The sequence below is a fragment of the Odocoileus virginianus genome, chromosome 31, assembly GCF_023699985.2.
Source record: "Odocoileus virginianus isolate 20LAN1187 ecotype Illinois chromosome 31, Ovbor_1.2, whole genome shotgun sequence".
NCBI classification, from domain to species: domain Eukaryota; kingdom Metazoa; phylum Chordata; class Mammalia; order Artiodactyla; family Cervidae; genus Odocoileus; species Odocoileus virginianus.
The window spans coordinates 35447117-35462019 of record NC_069704.1 but is presented as its reverse complement, the minus strand read 5'-3'; the positions used below and the strand labels follow the sequence as shown (position 1 = coordinate 35462019).

General features: G+C 35.1%; 1 protein-coding gene across 1 annotated transcript in view; it reads left to right on the top strand.

Moving 5' to 3' along the window:
- The window catches only part of UBE2R2 (ubiquitin conjugating enzyme E2 R2), a 93643-nt gene that overhangs the window by 1321 nt on the left and 77419 nt on the right, over positions 1–14903 (top strand). The gene's annotated exons all lie outside the window — the stretch shown is intronic.

The window sequence follows — 14903 nt, the reverse complement described above, 5'->3', positions numbered from 1 at the left end:
AATGCCCTTTGTCCTCACCCTGCCACCAACTTTACTGCACTCACCCCCGCCTTCCCCGGCCCCCGGCCTCCCGTGTAGAAATATCCACTGAGGGCAGAACATGTTATGTAGGGAGATTGATAATTTCCGACTTCAGGGAGACAAAATTGAAACCTTTTGCTCAGATGGCTAACTCTAGCAAACGGGGAGGGGGGTGGTTTCACAGGTGATAAGTATCATCGGCGGTGGGATGGTTTCACAAAGTAGGACCTCTCCTTAGCGACCGTAGATATACGTTCTATTGTTTTCCAGGATGTTAGAACAGTGGTTTTTATCATTCCTGAATCCAGTAGTTTTTTCAATTCCCAAATACATAGTTGGAGATATTGAGGGTCTTTTGTTTTTGTTTTTATTTAACCATTTTTTAAGGGGAAAACCACAGATTGAAGGCCGAAGTTTTAAATGGTGGGGGACAGAGAGGAAATGAGTGCTTAGGAATTCTTTTAAGTTAATTTTTTTTTATTTCCAAAATTAAGTAAAATAGGTCTGTGAGTCAGTCTTAGTTTGTTTTGAAGGGAGGGGCTATCTTGGCATAAGTTTTAAATGAGTATCTTAGTCATGTAGTTACGTGTATTTTTAAGGACTGCCCAATTTAGTTTCTACTCTTCTAAAGGTAGAAACCTCAGTTTCAGGCTTGAAATTGGGTCTATTTTGTAGAAAATGTGAAGAATTGATTGGGGAATGTTTACCATTCATGTCTGTGATAGTCACTTAATACCTGGTTAAAAGCATGCATTTAGTTTTTAGAATACTGTATATACCAACCATACACTGTACTCTTCAGAGGAAAATACTTGCAAAATCCACTGGCTAACTTTAGTGAAATGAAGTTTAATTTCCAAAAAGTATCATTATTTGGGACAATCGCTTGTCAGGATAAATGGTTACTAGCTAGAAATATCTTATTCCTACGCAGTGCATTAAAAACAAACAACAACAAACAAAGGAAATAATGGGTTTAAAATGGTAATAGTTTTGCTCAGGTAATTGAGAACAGAGTGTGGCGAACCCTCTCAGTTTGGCATAGGTAATATGGAAGGAGGATTCCTTGAAGCATGCACTGATTTAGATTAACTGCTCTTTAAATTCAGTCTTATTTAAAAAGAATCTCGTTTTGTTGTATGTTTTAGATTTTTTTTTAACTTTTGTGATATGTAAAAAATGTATGAAAATTCTTAAACAGATTTAGTGTTTTAGTCTTATGTGAGAATTTTGTTCAGTTTTGTTCTCTTCTGCTTTTTTTTCTCTATTAAATGGCTTTTTATTCCAAAGTCCTTCATTGGAAAAGGCAAATTTATGGTCCTGAGCAGTTAACACTGGTGACAGGTTTAAAATCATTGTTTTTTATTTCACTGCTTTTGTGAAACAAGGCTTTTAGTGTGTCCGCTACAGCTGCAGTTAAAAGTTGGCACAGATCTTTCTCTACTACTGTTCTCCTTGATCAAATGGTGGTTCTTGAACATTTAATTTATTTTCAAGTGAAACTATTTTCTTTATGATGTGTTATAGTTTCCAAAGGCAGGGGGCCGCCAGTCATTTTAAATTTTTCATAATTTAACTCCTTTACCTTTTACATATTAATAGACTTCTAACTGATCTTATTCATCATGAAATAGTTGACCCTAGTCTGTTTTAACTGTGGAATCTGTTGTAGTAGAGACTTGTGAGACCTGTATTTCACAAATTTGTTTTTTCAACTTATTTTTCAAATATCTTGAATCTGTATGATTCTTAGCTTGGGTTGGGGATGGAGAGGAATATAGATGTATGGTGGGCAAGAGTAGTTTCTTGTGTCTGATTTTCTGAATGTTAGAAACTCTTCTTTGGCCTCATTATCTTTTTGTCCAGTTTCTTTAATTTAAAAAAATTTTATTTTATTTTTTTGGCCACCCTGCATGGCATGTAGGGTCTTAGTTCTCCCACCAGGGATCAAACCCTGGTAACCCTGCTTTGGAAGCCAGGAGCTTTAAGCGCTGGACCTCCAGAGGAGTCCTTTGTCCAGTTTCTTGATCTCATTGATTCAGAGTGAATTTCTTTGCTGCTTCAAATTTTTCCTCTGGGGGCAATCATTGTAGAACACAAAGTAGGAGATGATTTAGAATACCCAGAACACTTCTGATCTTAATTTTGCTAATGTGGAGCGAGTTGGAATTCTATTATGTTACTGGAAGAGGAACTTGTTGATCATGTGAGCAGTAGTAATGACTTTTAACAAGTTTACCCCTATTCTTTTAGAAACAACTATCTTTTCAGGTAACTCCTGATAATGATCACAACTTAGTGTGGCTGCTTTTGTATAGAACCTCCTTGTAACTCCTGCATTATTTATATAAATACAAGATAGCAGTGAGTCTGGAGATCAGAAAGAGTGACTTTTTCATGATATGCATAACATTTAAGTGTTACAGAATGCTTAAAGTGTTGAAGGTTTTGTAGTTTTGATTTTATTTAGTAATCTATGGGAATGAAATACAGGTGTGTTCCATTTTTGGATAACTCCCAACAGATAAAATTTAGGAAGTATTTGTTATATTTTCAGAGTTTTCCTTAATAGGATATTCTTTATCAAATATAACACTTCATTTTATATTAAAGAAACTCTTGAATAGTAATTGTTTAAGATAAAGGACATACATTATTTTCATTTGTTCTGGAATCTATTGTTCATGTGTCACCCCTCCCTGCCCCATAAAAACTATTTTATGACTCTGACATTTTTAATATATAATTGAAACAATTTTTCTAAATAGTTTTGTCTTTTTGGCATAGGGATCCTTTTGAGAACTTTATAAATTTTCTTCAAAAGACAATCAGAACACACTAGTTTGTATGTAGGAGGGTTAACTGAATCCTTGTTTTAAGGGATTTGGATCGTCAGCTTTAAAAACAATTAAACTCCTTTGATGTTGTAAAAAAATACTACTTTTTAAAAAAAATTTTATGATAAGTCTTTCAGTCAGTTAAAATTTTCTTAGTTTAAATTTTTTTCTCAGTGACTGTAAGAATACCCCTTAGGACTTTTGGCTGTACCCTTTTCTGGAAGCTGAATTTGTCTTGAGTGCTTGGTGAGCTAAGGGAACATTGTAAATGGAAACATGGTTAATGTCCACTGATTTGGGACACTGAGTGCAATTTTAGTCCCCAGCCTGCATCCCTGGCAAATTCAGCATTCCAGTATTTCATAGATTATACTTTTACCATATTAAGTTGATTCCAAGATGAATATTTTTCTAGTTTCACATCTCAAATTTGGAATAAGTCCAGAAAGTCTTAGAATTGCCATCAACTAGGTGGCACTTGTGACTTAGCTGTGAGACAGCCTTCCATTGAAATCATCTGATAAAATTTTTTTAAATGCTAGCATCAGTGTCTTAAATTTGATCAGTAAGAATTATTTCTTTTTGAATGAAGGATTTGTTTCCTTAGTACTTTTTTTTGCTGCATGTTGATTCCTCTTTTTCAGAGATTTGTGTTAGTAAACAATAATTATTGAAAACACACCAAAGGCAAAGCACTATAGGAAGTGTCACTACCTTTCAGATAGTAAGGAAAAGTATTAGGACATTGATAACCTTAAAACTTTTATGAATAATCTTCAGAAAAGTCTTTGTGCAGCAATGTGAGGGGTAGGTGTTACTGACAGAATTGTAATGGTAATTAAAATCAAAGTTTTAAGGCCAGTTAGTGCATTGGTCAACATAACCACAGTCTGTCATGATTAAATATTCTGCTCCATTTTTAAAACTTAGTGTTCCTAGGCTAAGTAAGGTTCCAGAAGAATCTGTCTGTTGGAGATTATCTAAGAAATTGGCCCACCTCTGCTAATATAGTTTGGAAAAATAACAGGAAGAGTTATAAATTCAGGATTTAAGACAACAGAAATCCTATCTTGCTGAAAGGTCATATTTAAAGTTTTTAATTCTTTCATGTTCCTGAAATTCTTTTGGACGTTTCATCATGTACAACTACATATATATCTGAATAAGACTAAGCTGAACCTCTTTGAAAGTGTTTTGTCAGCACAGAATTAATTCATTTCAGCTTCATTCAGTGAGAAATTGAGAATTATGGGATGATAAATACTTAACTGAAGAGAAAATTTTAGTTTGGGTTGCTAAGGTTTGATTTTACATAAATTTTCCTCTATATAAGAATTGGAATAGTCAGGAAAAAAAAAAAGAATTGGAATATTCAGATTTGGGGATATGTATTTAACATAGAAAGTGAATATCCACTTTAAGCACCTTTAGTTGATTTGTTTTAATAACAAATATAAATATGTTTTTGTTACAACACAGTAAATTACTGTTGTAAATTTGTTGGCAGGGTAATATAAAACATGGAAAACTCTGAATGTAATGTCTAATTGCAGATACACGCTACTATCCTTATCACAGTAATGTAGATGTTAGTAGCTGACATTTATTGAGTACTTACTATGTGCCATGTACTTTATATAGAATATTTCATACAATTCTCCTGTGAGGCGTGCTGTTATTACTCTCATGTATATAGAGAAACAGTCACAGAGCTTATTTAACTTGCTCAGGGTCCTCAGCTAGGAAGTTGTAATATCAAGATGAATTATCAGACTGCTTGATTCTAAAGCCTGTGTTATTCTCTTGGTAAGATCTTTTATCATTTTGGATAAAAAGGTACAGAAATGGAGCTTTAAGAAAATAAAATCTATGGACGGGACTTCCCTAGTGGTCCAGTGGTTAAGACTATACTTTCTCTGCAGGAGGTTGCGGATTCGATCCCAGGTTGGGGATCTCAGATCCCACATGCTGCGTGGTGTAGTCAAAAAAGTAAATAAATAAATAAATAAAATTTTTGGAACATTTGAAAAGGAACTTTTTATTTTAAATTGTACAAGTTTAAAGGTCACAAGGGTAATTTGTTCCTTCAAATTTCAGGGAGATTATTAGGACTTCTGCTTATAAATCTTAAATTGACTGAAGAAGTGGATTTTGATGTTGTTCTTGGACTACTTGGGTTAGAGAGTGACAAGTCATATTACAGAAGGATTTTTCTTTTTTTATTAGCAAATTGACTCCTTTGATAGCAACTTTTTCATTATGGGAAGAGTGGGATGGTGCTAGAGTTCAGAAATATAAATCTAAAAAAGCTCCTTTTGGGATTAGAGATGATGGTAAACATCTTTGAAGTCATACTGGATCATAGAGGAAGTTAAATTTCTTAATACAGTGTTGCTTTATGCTTTTAAAATAATGTCAGCACTTTTCCCAAGTATATTTAAATGTCACAGGAAACTTGAGCAGTGTAAAGTTGAGACTTTATTGTTTTTTTTTCAGTTGAGTTTTAACTGGTATTCCTTATCTTTATTATAGCATCTTTTTAAAAAAATGATTGATATATGTAATAATTTGAATGAAGTTCGATTACACTGAGTGAGAAAGTCAATCTCAAAGGTTACATGGTTCCACTTAGTTAACATTCTTAAAATGTCAAAAGTATAAAGATTAAAACAGACCAGTGAGTGCAGAGGGGTGGGGGGGGGAGGGAGGGGGGATTAGAGATGTTTGGGTAATGGGATCGAGGTGGATGTAACTATGAAGGAGGAGCATGAGATCTTTGTGGATGGAATAGTTCTATATCTTAATTGTGTTGGTAGTTACACAGATCTACACAGACCATAAAATGATGCAGAACTGCACTCATATATTGTACCAGTGTCAAATTTCCTCATTCTAATATGGGACTATAATTATGTAAGACGCAGCCATTGGGGGAAATTTAGTGAAAAATAGATTTCTGTGTACTATCTTTGCAAATATGTGTTGTGAATCTGTAACTTCCAAAATAAGATGTTAAAAAGTTAGTCATCAGAAGAAGCCATATATTCATGCATTTTATGATCTTGAGATGATTGCCATCTTGAGATTGCCATCTTGAGATCATTACCATAGTTTCAGTCTATGTGTATTTGGATTTTCAGGTTTCACAAAGAAAATGAAAGTGAAGGTGAAGTCCCTCGGTCCTATCCGACTTTTTGAGACCCTATGGACTGTAGCTAACCAGTCTCCTCCGTCCAGAGAATTCTCTAGGCCAGAATACTGGAGTGGGTTGCCATTTCCTTCTCCAGAGGATCTTCCCGACCCAGGGATCGAACCTGGGTCTCCTGCATTGTAGGCAGACGCTTTACTGCCTAAGCCACTAGGGAAGTCAGATTTCACAGTTATTTAGTTATCCGCTTTGCTATATTTGCTGCATGGATAGCTGATGCTTAATTTGAGGGATAAATCCCTTGAAATAATTTGGATTATGTGACTCACTTAGTAGCATACATAGTAATTCAGATTGTAAACATTGAATGTTTATTATCTCATTGAAAATAGCCATTTATAAGATAATATTGGCAAAATCACAAAAAGTTGGACAGTATTTAGTGATTCTTTATAGAAGAATGATTTAAAGCTTAGAATACAGATTTTTAAGTTTACTGGAAATCATACTTCATATATATATGGTGAAACAAAAAATTTCATTATTCAAAAAAAATACCTTCATATGATTTGAAACTTTTGAAATTGTTGGTAGAGGCACAGGTAAAATTTCTGTAGTAATACTTCATATTTGATTTTTTTTAAAATTTATTTATTTTTGACTGTGCTGGCTCTACATAGCTGTGTGGGCTTTTCTCTAGTTGTGGTGCACAAACTTCTCACTGTTTGTGCTCTTGTTGAGCACATGCTCTAGGGTGCTCAGTCTTCAGGATTTGTGGCATGTAGGCTCAGTAGTTGTGGATTCCAGGCCCTAGAGCATAGCTCTCAACAGTTGTTGCACCACAGGCTTAGTTGCCCTGTGGCGTGCAGGATCTTCCCAGGTTGGTGATTGAGCGCATGTCCTGCATTGGCAAGCAGATTTTTTTTTTACTACTGAGCCACAAGGGAAGCTGCACATTTGTTTTTGAATAAAATATAGTATTACTCAGATTATTTTCCTCCTTTACCAAGTTGAATCTGAATCACCTTTCGATGTTAAAGAGGGTCCACAAGAAGCAAAGATTTGCCACTAATAAGGACATTAAGAAGTTGTACAATTTAAAAAAAAAGTTGTACAGTAGATTCTGAGGGTAGTTATCAAAGAAGAGTTTTTTTTTTTTTTCCCAAAGAAGAGTTTTGAACAGTGGCAGTCTAGCACTGTTGGAGTGGATATATAGCCAACCTTCTGAGGTGTTTGCGTTGAAGGGGACAAAGCTCATTTGAGTTCTGTGGTAGTTGAGTTTAAAACAAACAAAAAACCTTATTACTTAAGGCTCATCTTGGTCTTGTCACATAACTGCTCTTTCTCCCATTGGCTAAATAGGGAAAGGAACAATATAAGCTAATCCTTGTGGAAAACTTCAACCCTAAAATTAAAAAAAAGAAAGGGAAAAACACAAGGTCCTACTGGATAATATGGGGAACTATTGAATGTACTGTAATAAGCCATAATGGAGAAGAATATGAAAAAGAATATATATGCATATAACTGAGTCGCTTTGCTGTACAGCAGAAATGAACACAACACTGTAAATCAACTGTACGTCAATCAAACTTAAAGAAAGGGGGAAAAATAGATAGTAACTGTCCTCAGGGTCTTTACCCTGAGTTCTTTCGCTTTGTCAATCATGTTTCAACATTTACTCTAAGAATGAAGGAAAAATAGCGAGGCAAAAAAAAGAGGCGTCTTAAACTGAAGATATGGAAATTCTGTAGAATTTAGATTGTATCTAAGGAACCTTATGTTAAATGGGTTTTAAGGGGAGTGCACTTCCTGAGTTTGGATTTGATGAGTTAACCATTTTTTTTATATAACCATTTTTTAAAGTTTTTTTTTAATTGGTATATTGTTGAATAAGTAATGTACAGAGAGTTTCCTTAAATAAAAATGGTATAAAACTGAAAGTGTGTAAAACTGAAAAAGTTACTTGAGGTCATGTATTATACTAAGAAAATAAGATGTTTTTAGCTTAATTTTTTTTTTTTTTTCCTATTGTGACCAAACCTAGTAGTGTGAGAGTCTAAGTAAATTCTTAGATTATGGGCTTCTTAAGAAATGACTAGATCTTACTTCAGTCTTTGAAATTCCTTAGCATTTGGCATAGGACTTGAAAGAGTAATACTTAATCTTTTGGCGGAGGTTACATCTTTTGAGAATGACAGTTTTCTCCCCGCCCAGTTCTCCAGGCAGTTTCAAGAAATAACATACGTGAGTTTCTTCATAGACCTTAGGTGGTTAGTCCCTTGTCATGAATGTCATGGTAAGACTAGTGGCTCAGTATTTGAACTACTTAGTTCCTCTAGTTGTGCTTTCCCTTTTCGGAGAACTTTGATTTTATTTGGGTTTTTCCATCAATGACATTTTTCTGTAGTTGCTGGGTTGCCTCAGTTAAATCTAATTTTCTTAGTGACTGAAGGTTAGCTCAAAATTAATTAAGATTGAAATCTTGGTTATAGTAATATAGGAAATTAGAATCTTTGTAAAGGGCTCCTCTTATAATTTAAGTATTAGAAAACTTATTTAAGAGAGGTTAAGAATTTTGGAGCAGTGATAATGAGAGGTATTGGGAAAACTGGCTAGAAATAGCAACTTTGACTTTTGTAGTCCCATGAAGATAAAGATTGCTTAACTTCATTTGGAAATCTACTGAATAAAGCAAAATAATTAAATCCAGTTGTTTGAGCCTTTTTAAAGAGTACCTGAAGACATAAGATCTTTTGTTATTTTTTTGAATCATTTAAAAATTTTATTTATTATTTACTTATTATTTTTTATATTTGGCTGTGCTGGGTCTTTGTTGCTTTGCATAGGCTTTCTGTAATTGCAGTGACTGGGGACTACCCTTCATTGTGGTGCTCGGGCTTCTCATTGCGGTGGCTCCTCTTGTGGAGCACAGGCTCTAGGCACTTGGGCTTCATTAGTTGCAGCACATGGGCTCAGTAGCTGTGGCACATGGGCTTAGTTGCCCCATGGCGTGTGGAATTTTCCCAGGCCAGGGATTGAACCCATGTCCCCTGTATTGGCAGGTAGATAGATTCTCCACCACGCCACCAGGGAAGTTCGACATAAGATCTTTTAAAAGCAGACTAGAAGTGCATTTTAGAAGTGCAGAATTTTTTATACAGTGGAGGATTTTAACATATTGGTTGTAAATATTATGAATATTTTCATGGTTCTTGATACATTAAAGGAATCAGAATAATTAGAAAAGTACATTTTTATAGCTGTGCTTTGAAAATACACTGCATGTGTGCAATTTGTTAAAGAATAATTTTGATGACTTTTAGCCAAATATGTATATGTTCTTCTTTCTCCTATATCTATATCTATATCTATATAGTTCAGTTCAGTTGCTCAGTCGTGTCCGACTCTTTGTGACCCCATGGACTGCAGCATGCCAAGCTTCCCTGTCCATCACCAACTCCTAGAGCTCGCTCAAACTCATGTCCATCAAGTCAGTGATGCCATACAACCGTCTCATCCTCTGTTGTCCTCTTCTCCTGCCTTCAATATATAGTCTAAATATAAAATTAACACATCTTGATCATTCTGTTTACATAAACACTTGGAAATAATTAATTTTTAACAAGGTGGAGTAGGGAGGGAGCTTTTGTTGTTGTTCAGTTGCCAAGTTGTATCCAACTCTTTGCTACCTCATGAGCTGCAGCACACCAGGCCTCCTATCCCTCACAATCTCCTGGAGTTTGCCCAAATTCAGGTTAAATTTCTGTGTTGTGTTCGATTGTAACAAACAAACTCTCCTTGGTTATTGTTCCATCTACCAAATATGTCCTAAAGATTTTTATGTCTATATTTTCTTATTAGCCCTCTCTTGAGTTTTTGCCTGGCTATTAACACATTTCTACCAGTATGTCCTTTTATACTAAACACTTAAGCTGAGCTCTACCTTTTTCCTTAATCCTCTTCTAGGTTCACTTTCCTGTATATTGGACATTGTCTACGCAACTGCACAAGCCTACATGCTAGAAATCAGTTCAGATGGTCTCTGCTCCCTCTTTCTGCATATTCAATTATTTTTAGTATCTCATGTCTCAGGTTTTTAGCCTCTAATCTTTATTTCTGCTTCCATTACGTGAGTTCCCATTCAGTTGTCACTCCCCTGAACTGTGACAGTAGCCTCTTTACTCTGTTTTGTGCCTCTTCAATCTATAATGCCACCAGAGTAACCTGTCTAAAGCTCTAATCTGACCTGTCTCCATCAAGAGAAAAAAAAAAAAGTTAGCAGTCCATCTTCCATAAAATTAAATAAAAATTCCTTGTATGACATATAAGACTCTTCATGATCTGGTTGTTCCTTACTTTTCTGTGTTTTTTGTTCTTGCCCCATAGGTGGTCTTTGACAGTGCCATTTCTTAAGCTGTTCCCTGTCTTTTTCATTTCTTCTCATGCCCTCTTTAGTCCTTAAACTCTAATTTATGTCTTTAAGACCCAGTTCACTGTGAATGACCTCTTGGGTTCTCTCCCGCTCTCCTGTTAATTCCTACTCTTTCCAATTAGATTAGTTTAAAGTAATTGTCCTTTCACCCCTAAATATTAGAGTCCCTACAAAGTAAGGAATCTTTTAAAAGATAATCATATTGTTCTTACAATTACTGAATAAATAATAATTCCTTAATATTATCTGATATCCAGTGTTCATATTCTCCCAGTTGTGTCATACATATACTTGTAAGTTCATTTGAATCAAGATCCCCAGTTGCTTTTGGTGATGGGCCTCTTAAGAGTGTAATTGATTTCTCTCCTTCCTTTAAAAAAAAAAACTTTATTGAGATATAACATATAAAATACAATTCACCCATTTAAATGTACAGTTCAATGACTTTTAGTCATTGTACAACCATTACCACAATTTTAGAACTTTTTCACTACAAAATGAAACCCCGTATCCATCAGTAGTCACTTCCCATTTCTCCCACACTCTAGGCAACTTGTCTACTTTCTGGGACTATAAATTTGCCTCTTCTATAAATGTGTAGGTTTGTATTTCATATAAATATAGTCATTTAATATATGGCCTTTCACTTAGCATGCTGTTTTCAAAGTTCATATATATTGTGGCATGTATCAGTACTTCATTCCTTTTCATTATTAAATAATCTTCCATTGTATGGACCTTTCATTTATCCATTCATCAGTTGATGAGCATTTGGGTTGTTTTCCACTATTTGGCAATTATAAATAATGCTGATAGGAGCATTTGTATACAAGTTTCACTGTGGACATATGTTTTCATTTCTCTTGAGTATTTACCTAGGAATAGAATTACCAGGTCATCTGATAACTCTGTGTGTAACTATTTGAGGAACTGCTAGACTGTTTTCCAAAATACATTCCCAATAGTAGAAAGAGGGTTCTAGTTTCTGTATATCTGCACAAACACTTGTTCTCTCTCCAAAAATTATTTGTTGGCAATTAAATATATTTAACTGCTGAACTCCTGTCTTCAGTTTTAAGACTTTGAAACTGGACTGATGACTATATTTTATTCCAAACTAAAGATACTTTTATAGTACTAAAAGTAAAGGAAAGTTGTGTTTCTAACTCTGGAGGTCACCATACATTTGTTATAAAGTAATTATGGTAAGCTCTGGCCCCAAATCTAGTTGTTTAGTTGCTAAGTCCTGTTGGACTCTTTGTGACCACATGGACTGCAGCAGGACAGACTTCCCTGTCCTTCACTATCTCCTGGAGTTTGCTCAAACTCATGTCTGTAGATTCATGATGCCATCCGACCAACTTATCCTCTGTTACCTGCTTCTCCTGCCCTCAGTCTTTGTTAGCATCAGGGTCTTTTCCAGTGAATCAGCTCTTCGCATCAAGTGGCCAAAGTATTGGAGCTTCAGCTTGAGCATCAGTCCTTCCAGTGGATATTCAGGATTGATTTCCTTTAGGATTGACTGATTTGATCTCCTTGCTGTCCAAGGGACTTTCAGGAGTCTTCTGCAGCACCAAATCTAGTTAGCTGCCTAATTTTTCCACGTTATTTCTTAACCCACTTTAATTCATAAACCACCTCATGTAGGACCTTGTCATATCTCAGCCTCAACATGGAGCCACTTAAATTTAGTATAGTAGGTTTGCTGGGGGAAAATACTAAGTTCATGATGGACTAATCTATCATATAGGTGTTATATAGGAATATATATTTCCTAACATTAAAAGATGTAATGTGCTCGAGTTAGTCATTCAGTTGTGTTCAACTCTTTGTGACCTCATGGACTGTAGTGCACCAGGTTCCTCTGTCCATGGGATCTTCCAGGTGAGGATACTGGACTGGGTTGCCATTGCCTTCTCCAGGGGATCTTCCCCACCCAGGAATTGAACCAGGGTCTCCTGCATTGCAGAAGGATTGTTTACCAGGTGAACTACCAGGGAAGCCCAAAAGGTGTAATGAGGGATATTTATTAAGGGTGTTGATTTAATAATTTTTCTTAAAATCAAGTCTAGAAAAACAATTCAAGCAGTAAGAAAGTCTTGCCCCTGAAAATCACTTAACTGTGTGAATGTGATCCTCCAGAAATATTCCATTTAACCTACAGACACATCTAAGCATTTTAGACTCAGAGGGATGGGATGGGGAGGGAGGCGGGAGGGGGGATCGGGATGGGGGGAACACATGTAAATCCATGGCTGATTCATGTCAATGTATGGCAAAAACCACTACAATATTGTAAAGTAATTAGCCTCCAACTAATAAAAATAAATGAAAAAATAAAACTATGAATGTAGTTAGACTACAAGTATTTTTCTGCATCTTTTTAAAAAAACTTTATCTTGGAGAGCTTTCCATTATTAATATTTATGAGTTGTAATTTGTAACTGCTGTACTATATTCCAGTTGTTAAGGAAGTACTTTTTTTATTCCTCTATTGATGAAAAATCAATTATTTTCAGCTTTTTACTCTGATAAGTGAAGCTGAAAGGGACGTTTTTTCATACGTCTACTTTTTTGAGTGCATTTGCTGAATTAAAGAGTTTGTGTCTTTAAATTTTACTGGATAGTCAAATTACCCTTCAAAAATATTAACTTATATTCTGTAGTGTAACATAGGGATTGTCAAATATGAAGTTTGCAGTCATGGTAACTTGGCCTTTATGATGGTTGTTTCTTTTAATCATGAATGAAATCTAACGTACTTTCATGTCACTGGCCGTTTGTAATATTTATGCAAGTTATCTATATTTGTCCTTTGCCTATTTTTTTTTAATAGATAAAAGCTGTTTGTATAAAGGAAGTTAGTCATTGGTCAGATGTATTGCAAGTTGCAAATATCTGTGTCATTTATTAATAATGTAATTAAAATAACATATTTAGAATTCTGTCCAAAGTTAAACATGGAGTCAGGCATAGAGAAAATTGTGTTGTAACTGTTGTGACAGCAGAGAAGAGTTAATAGTTTAGAGTTAAACTCTCTTAACTTGTCATGTGGGTTATTCATATGTTATGAACAAGCTCGATACTAATAATGTATAGGGTGATACAGAGGTGCCTGGATTTTTCTGTGTAAGTGGCAATAACCATTTTTTTAAACTCAATATTATCTCCAGTTATAAGTCAACATGTGTTTATGGTAGAAAGTTTTTAAAGTTCTTGAAACTGTGAAGAAAAAAGTCACTTAAATGATGCTATCCAAAAATACTTTAAAATATATTTCTTCTGAAATATACTATATTTCATCTAAAAAGTTGGATACTGTGTATCCATTTTTTAAAAGCAACATGTTTTGACCATTTCCTCAGCTAGTTTTTATTTAACCTTTCCCCTTTTGTTGTACCTGGAGATTTGGTTTCTAAACAAGACTATGTTGAACACATTTTTATATCTATATTTGTGTTTTCCACGTAAGTTTCCTAGTACTGGATATATTGGGTCAAAAGTTCCGGGTTGCCTACATGTTATATTTAAAGAACATATTTTGAACTAGTTTTGACAAGATAAAAGGCAACAGTAAAAATTGCCAGTTTTCTAGGGGGCAAAGAAACCATTTAAGAGGTGCCCATTATGGCTTTAGTTTTAAACAATTATGTATAGAAAAGTTAAAGTAACTAGTATAGCCAAAACAGTTTTGAAAAAAGAATGAAATTGGAAGACTCAGTGTCCATTTTTAAGATGTTCTGTAAAGCTACACTTATCAAGACAGTGTGGTATATTGACCAAAGGCACAGAATAGAGAGCCCAGAAATAGACTTATTTGGATATAGTCAAGTGATTTTTTGAGAGAGGTGCAAACATACTTCCATGGAGAAAGGATAGTCTTTTCAAATATACAATGTTGGAAAACTGGGTATCTGTATGTATAGTGAGCCTTAACCTATCCAACATATCTTATACAAAAAATAACTCAAGATGGATCATAAATGTAAAACATTAAGTAGTAAAACTCTTAGAAGAGAGCATTGGAAAGTCTCCTTGACCTTGGGTTGGCAAGGAGCTCTTAGATACGGTACCAAAAGCATGATCCATGAAAGAAAAAATTGATGAAGTGAACATCAAAATTTAAAATTTTACTGTGAAGGACACAATAGTTCAGCGATGTTTGGATGGCTTATAAGCACATAAAGATTTTCATCTTCAGCCATTATGCCACAGTGAGGTACCATTTACATACCTCTATTTGTTTATTTTTTAATTGACTGCACTGGATGGGTCTCTGCTGCTGTGCAGGCTCTACTCTAGTTGTGGCAAGTGGGGGCTCCTCTTCAGTTGCAGCGCACAGGCTTATCGTGGCAGCGGCCCCTCTTACTGTGGAGCACGGGCTGCAGTATTTGTGGTTTGCGGGCTCAGTAGTTGTGGTGCATGGGGTTAGTTGACCAATGCAGATAGGATCTTCCCAGAC